We start from the raw sequence: 7,500 nt of genomic DNA, 5'->3' as shown, positions 1-7,500 counted from the left end.
AAGGGAAGGGGAGCATGTGGGTCCCCGGGCCTGCTGGAGGTCAAGGTCCATGGTGGAGACGCAGTGCTATGTAACCACAAGAGAAGAAGCTACTGGGGACAAGGGAAGGGGAGCATGTGGGTCCCTGGGGCCCGCTGGAGGTCAAGGACCATGCTGGATATGTGGTGGAGCGAACTGCAAGAAAGGAAAGCTAGTGGGGACTAGAGCAGGGGAGCATGTGGGTCCCCGGGCCTGCGGGAGTGCAAGGTCCATGCTGGATATGTGGTGGGTGGAGGGTAACTGCAAGAGAAGAAGCTAGTGGGGTACTGGAGCAGGGGAGCATGGGTCCCCGGGCCTGCTGGAGGGCAAAGTCCATGCTCGATATGAGTAGCAGCAGGGCCAGTGCAGCAGCAGCAGCACACATCTTTTTCGACCGCAGGGGACGGGAGGCCGACTCACTGCCTCGGCCAAATGGAGAGAGAATATCAGCAGGGCCACTGCAGCAGCAGCAGCAGCAGCAGCAGCAGCAGCAGCAGCAGCAGCAGCAGCAGCAGCAGTACATCTTTTCCGACCGTAAGGGAGACAGGAGGCCGACTCACCCCCTCGGCCAAATGGAGACACAACAGCAGCAGGGCCAGTGGAGCAACATGCACCTTTTTCAGCCGTAAGGGAGACAGGAAGATGTGATGGTGGTCCCGAGGGGCCCCCTGGAAGTGGGGGAGATCAGCAATTAGCTAGTGAGGAGGGTGCGACAGCGGACGTGGTAAAGTGTTTCTGGTCCCGTACCAGGGCATGTGGAAAAGCTGTCATACCATATGCACGGGAGTACTTAGCAAAGTGCTCCCGCGCAGTGTACCAGGGCACGGAGAAATGTTGTCGCACCATATGTACGGGGAGTATTTCGCAGTGCTCCCTGCGCAGTGTACCAGGGCATGGAAAAAGCTGTCGCACTATATGCACGACGAGGCGCTGTGTGTGGCAAAGTGTTTCTGCACAGTGTACCAGGGCACGTTTGAATTTACTTCATGGAGTACCAGGGCATGAGGATTTTGCCAGTGGTGTTTTGCTTTGTTAGTGGGAGGGGCTTAAGTGTGGGTCCCCGGGCCCGCTGGAGGTCAAGGTCCAAGGTGGATACGCGGTGCTATGTAACCGCAAGAGAAGAAGCTACTGGGGTACTAGAGCAGGGGAGCATGTGGGTCCCTCGGGCCCGCTGGAGGTCAAGGTCCAAGGTGGATACGCGGTGCTATGTAACCGCAAGAGAAGAAGCTACTGGGGTACTAGAGCAGGGGAGCATGTGGGTCCCTCGGGCCCGCTGGAGGTCAAGGTCCATGGTGGATACGGTGCTATGTAACCGCAAGAGAAGAAGCTACTGGGGTACTAGAGCAGGGGAGCATGTGGGTCCCCGGGCCCGCTGGAGGTCAAGGTCCATGGTGGATACGCTGTGCTATGTAACCGCAAGAGAAGAAGCTACTGGGGTACTAGAGCAGGGGAGCATGTGGGTCCCCGGGCCCGCTGGAGGTCAAGGTCCAAGGTGGATACGCGGTGCTAGGGTAACCGCAAGAGAAGAAGCTACTGGGGTACTAGAGCAGGGGAGCATGTGGGTCCCCGGGCCCGCTGGAGGTCAAGGTCCAAGGTGGATACGCGGTGCTATGTAACCGCAAGAGAAGAAGCTACTGGGGTACTAGAGCAGGGGAGCAGTGGGTCCCCGGGCCCGCTGGAGGTCAAGGTCCAAGGTGGATACGCGGTGCTATGTAACCGCAAGAGAAGAAGCTACTGGGGTACTAGAGCAGGGGAGCATGTGGGTCCTCGGGCCCGCTGGAGGTCAAGGTCCAAGGTGGATACGCGCAAGTGTGCAAGGTATGTAACCGCAAGAGAAGAGATCAGCTGGGGTACTAGAGCAGGGGAGCATGTGGGTCCCCGGGCCCGCTGGAGGTCAAGGTCCACGGTGGATACGCGGTGCTATGTAACCGCAAGAGAAGAAGCTACTGGGGTACTAGAGCAGGGGAGTGTGTGGGTCCCCGGGCCCGCTGGAGGTCAAGGTCCATGGTGGATACGTGTAGGAGGGTAACGCGCGAGAGAAGAAGCTAGTGGAGGACTAGAGCACGGGAGCAAGTGGGTCCCCGGGCTTGCTGGAGGGCAAGGTCCATACTGGATATGTGTGGGCGGAGGGTAACTGCAAGAGAAGAAGCTACTGGGGACTAGAGCAGGGGAGCCAGTGGGTCCCCGGGCCCGCTGGAGGTCAAGGTCCATGGTGGATGAGTAGTAGCAGGGCCAGTGCAGCAGCAGCAGCAGAAGCTAGTGGAGGACTAGAGCACGGGAGCAGACAGGGGTCCCCGGGCTTGCTGGAGGGCAAGGTCCATACTGGAGGCCATGGAGCAGATGGATCAGCAGGGCCAGTGGAACAGCAGCACATCTTTGTGGAGCAGGGTTTCAGGAGTACCAGGGGCCTGCTGGAGGTCAAGGCCAAATGGGAGAGAGCAGCAGCAGGGCCAGTGCAGAGAAAAGTGGTGTTTTTCTTTGTTAAGGGAGACAGGGCAAGTGTGTGGGTCCCCGGGCCTGCTGGAGGTCAAGGTCCATGGTGGAGACAGCAGCGAGCTAGGGTAACTGCAAGAGAAGCTGGGCTACTGGGGACTAGAGCAGGGGAGCATGGGTCCCCCGGGCCTGCTGGAGGTCAAGGTCCATGGTGGATATGTGTGTGAGTGTAACTGCAAGAGAAGAAGCTACTGGGGACAGAGCAGGGGAGCATGTGGGTCCCCGGGCCTGCTGGAGAGTCAACCAGGGGCATGCTGGATATGTGGTGGAGGGCATGGTGCACTGCAAAGAAGAAGCTAGTGGGGACTGGAGCAGGGGAGCATGTGGTCCCCCGGGCCTGCTGGAGGGCAAAGTCCATGTGTGTGGCAAAGTCCATGTTATGCAGCAGTGTGTGTGTGGCAAAGTGTTCCAGGGCAGGGCATGGAAACGTTGTCGCACCAGCATGCAGAGGGGAGCATGTTTCAGGGAGATATCGAGCAGTGTACCAGGGCAGCAGCAAAGTTGTCGCAGGCCATAGCAGCAGAGTGTGTGTGCAGCAGCAGTTTTTCGCCCCAGAGTACCAGGGCATGTGGAAACGTTGTCGCCTATATGCAACGAGAGGAGCATGTTTCAGGGAGATCGGGCAGTGTACCAGGGCATGCAGAAAAGTTGTCGCACCACATGCACGAGAGCAGGGGTGTGTGTGGGTCCCAGGGGCCTGCACTGGAGTACCAGGGGACAGGTGGAATTCAGGGTATAGAGTACCAGGGCAAGAGATTTTGCCAGCAGTACCAGGGGAGTGGGAGGGGCAGCATGTGGGTCCCCGGGCCTGCTGGAGGGCAAGGTCCATGGTGGAGACGCAGTGGAGGGTAACTGCAAGAGAAGAAGCTACTGGGGACTAGAGCAGGGGAGCATGTGGGTCCCCGGGCCTGCTGGAGGTCAAGGTCCATGGTGGAGACAGCTGTGCTATGTAACAGGGCAAGAGAAGAAGCTACTGGGGGACTGCTTTGCAAGGGGAGCATGTGGGTCCCCGGGCCTGCTGGAGGTCAAGGTCCATGGTGGATACGAGTGCTATGTAACTGCAAGAGAAGAAGCTACTGGGGTACTAGAGCAGGGGAGCATGTGGGTCCCCGGGCCTGCTGGAGGTCAAGGTCCATGGTGGATACGTGGTGGGTGCTATGTAACCGCAAGAGAAGAAGCTACTGGGGTACTAGAGCAGGGGAGCATGTGGGTCCCCGGGCCTGCTGGAGGTCAAGGTCCATGGTGGATACGCGGTGCTATGTAACCGCAAGAGAAGAAGCTACTGGGGTACTAGAGCAGGGGAGCATGTGGGTCCCCGGGCCCTGCTGGAGGTCAAGGTCCATGGTGGATACGCGGTGCTATGTAACCGCAAGAGAAGAAGCTACTGGGGTACTAGAGCAGGGGAGCATGTGGGTCCCCGGGCCCGCTGGAGGTCAAGGTCCATGGTGGATACGCAGGTGCTATGTAACCGCAAGAGAAGAAGCTACTGGGGTACTAGAGCAGGGGAGCATGTGGGTCCCCGGGCCCGCTGGAGGTCAAGGTCCAAGGTGGATACGTGGTGCTATGTAACCGCAAGAGAAGAAGCTACTGGGGTACTAGAGCAGGGGAGCATGTGGGTCCCCGGCCCGCTGGAGGTCAAGGTCCATGGTGGATACGCTGGTGCTATGTAACCGCAAGAGAAGAAGCTACTGGGGTACTAGAGCAGGGGAGCATGTGGGTCCCCGGGCCCGCTGGAGGTCAAGGTCCAAGGTGGATACGCGGTGCTATGTAACCGCAAGAGAAGAAGCTACTGGGGTACTAGAGCAGGGGAGCATGTGGGTCCCCGGGCCCGCTGGAGGTCAAGGTCCATGGTGGATACGCGGTGCTATGTAACCGCAAGAGAAGAAGCTACTGGGGTACTAGAGCAGGGGAGCATGTGGGTCCCCGGGCCCGCTGGAGGTCAAGGTCCATGGTGGATACGCTGTGCTATGTAACCGCAAGAGAAGAAGCTACTGGGGTACTAGAGCAGGGGAGCATGTGGGTCCCCGGGCCCGCTGGAGGTCAAGGTCCATGGTGGATACGCTGTGCTATGTAACCGCAAGAGAAGAAGCTACTGGGGTACTAGAGCAGGGGAGCATGTGGGTCCCAGGGGGCCCGCTGGAGGTCAAGGTCCATGGTGGATACGCGGTGCTATGTAACCGCAAGAGAAGAAGCTACTGGGGTACTAGAGCAGGGGAGCATGTGGGTCCCCGGGCCCGCTGGAGGTCAAGGTCCATGGTGGATACGTGTGCTATGTAACCGCAAGAGAAGAAGCTACTGGGGTACTAGAGCAGGGGAGCATGTGGGTCCCCGGGCCTGCTGGAGGTCAAGGTCCATGGTGGATACGCTGTGCTATGTAACCGCAAGAGAAGAAGCTACTGGGGTACTAGAGCAGGGGAGCATGTGGGTCCCCGGGCCCGCTGGAGGTCAAGGTCCATGGTGGATACGCGGTGCTATGTAACCGCAAGAGAAGAAGCTACTGGGGTACTAGAGCAGGGGAGCATGTGGGTCCCCGGGGCCTGCTGGAGGTCAAGGTCCATGGTGGATACAGCAGTGCTAGTGTAACCGCAAGAGAAGAAGCTACTGGGGTACTAGAGCAGGGGAGCATGTGGGTCCCGGGCCCTGCTGGGAGTCAAGGTCCATGGTGGATGCGCGGTGCTATGTAACCAGGGCAAGAGAAGAAGCTACTGGGGTACTAGAGCAGGGGAGCATGTGGGTCCCAGGGGCCTGCTGGAGGTCAAGGTCCATGGTGGATAGTAGCAGGTGCTATGTACCAACCGCATGCAGAGAAGAAGCTACTGGGGGACTAGAGCAGGGGAGCATGTGGGTCCCCGGGCCTGCTGGAGGTCAAGGTCCATGGTGGATACGCAGTGTGCAGGGTAAGTGCAAGAGAAGAAGCTACTGGGGGACTAGAGCAGGGGAGCAGGAGCACATAGGGTGGGTCCCAGGGGCCTGCTGGAGGTCAAGGTCCAGGGTGGATACGCGGTGCTAGTGTAACCGCAAGAGAAGAAGCTACTGGGGTACCAGGAGCAGCTGGGGAGCATGTGGGTCCCAGGAGCCTGCTGGAGGTCAAGGTCCATGGTCAAGGATAGCGTGGTGCTCATGTACATGCAAGAGAAGAAGCTACTGGGGGACTAGAGCAGGGGAGCATGTGGGTCAAAGTGGGCCTGCTGGAGGTCAAGGTCCATGGTGGACGTTGCGCGGTGCTATGTAACTGCAAGAGAAGAAGCTACTGGGGTACTAGAGCAGGGGAGCATGTGGGTCCCCCGGGCCTGCTGGAGGTCAAGGTCCATGGTGGAGACGCAGGTGCATGTGTAACCGCAAGAGAAGAAGCTACTGGGGACTAGAGCAGGGGAGCATGTGGGTCCCCATGGGGCCTGCTGGAGGTCAAGGTCCATGGTGGAGACGCAGGGTGCTATGTAACCAGCAGAGAAGAAGCTACTGGGGTACTAGAGCAGGGGAGCATGTGGGTCCCAGGGGCCTGCTGGAGGTCAAGGTCCATGGTGGATACGCAGTGCTATGTAACCGCAAGAGAAGAAGCTACTGGGGACTAGAGCAGGGGAGCATGTGGGTCCCCGGGCCTGCTGGAGGTCAAGGTCCATGGTGGAGACGCTGTGGTATGTAACTGCAAGAGAAGAAGCTACTGGGGTACTAGAGCAGGGGAGCATGTGGGTCCCCCGGGCCTGCTGGAGGTCAAGGTCCATGGTGGATATGCGGTGCTATGTAACTGCAAGAGAAGAAGCTACTGGGGTACTAGAGCAGGGGAGCATGTGGGTCCCCGGGCCTGCTGGAGGTCAAGGTCCATGGTGGATAAGTGCAGGAGGGTAACGGCAGAGAAGAGAAAGCTAGTGGGGGACTAGAGCAGGGGCAGGTATGAGCCCAGTGGAGGGCAAGGTCCATGGGGATACTGCCAGCAAGAGAAGCCTGCCAGGAGGAGCAAGGTCCATACTGGAGGTCAAGGTGACGGAAGATGGAGGGTAACTGCAGAAAAGAAGCTACTGGGGGACTAGAGCAGGGGAGCAATGTGGGTCCCCGGGCCTGCTGGAGGTCAAGGTCCATGGTGGATACGCGGTGCTATGTAAACCAAGCAAGAGAAGAAGCTACTGGGGACTAGAGCAGGGGAGCATGTGGGTCCCCGGGGCCTGCTGGAGGTCAAGGTCCATGGTGGATAAGTGTAGGAGGGTACTGGGGCTAGAGCAGAGAAGAAGCTAGCTGGAGGACTAGGAGCAGGGGAGCAAGTGGGTCCCAGGGGCCTGCTGGAGGGCAAGGTCCATGCTGGATATGCGGTGGAGGGTAACTGCAGAGAAGAAGCTACTGGGGGACTAGAGCAGGGGAGCATGTGGGTCCCAGGGGCCTGCTGGAGGTCAAGGTCCATGGTGGAGACGCGGTGCTATGTAACCGCAAGAGAAGAAGCTACTGGGGTACTAGAGCAGGGGAGCATGTGGGTCCCCGGGGCCTGCTGGAGGTCAAGGTCCATGGTGGATGCGCGGTGCTATGTAACCGCAAGAGAAGAAGCTACTGGGGGACTAGAGCAGGGGAGCATGTGGGTCCCCGGGGGCCTGCTGGAGGTCAAGGTCCATGGTGGAGACAGCGGTGCTATGTAACCGCAAGAGAAGAAGCTACTGGGGTACTAGAGCAGGGGAGCATGTGGGTCCCCGGGCCTGCTGGAGGTCAAGGTCCATGGTGGAGACGCGGTGCTATGTAACCGCAAGAGAAGAAGCTACTGGGGTACTAGAGCAGGGGAGCATGTGGGTCCCGGGCCTGCTGGAGGTCAAGGTCCATGGTGGATACGCGGTGCTATGTAACCGCAAGAGAAGAAGCTACTGGGGACTAGAGCAGGGGAGCATGTGGGTCCCCGGGCCTGCTGGAGGTCAAGGTCCATGGTGGATAAGTGTAGGAGGATGTAACGGCGAGAGAAGAAGCTAGTGGAGGACTAGAGCACGGGAGCAAGTGGGTCCCAGGGGCCTGCTG

The sequence above is a fragment of the Oreochromis aureus genome, unplaced genomic scaffold, assembly GCF_013358895.1.
Source record: "Oreochromis aureus strain Israel breed Guangdong unplaced genomic scaffold, ZZ_aureus HiC_scaffold_54, whole genome shotgun sequence".
NCBI lineage: Eukaryota > Metazoa > Chordata > Actinopteri > Cichliformes > Cichlidae > Oreochromis > Oreochromis aureus.
This window is presented reverse-complemented; position numbering follows the sequence as displayed.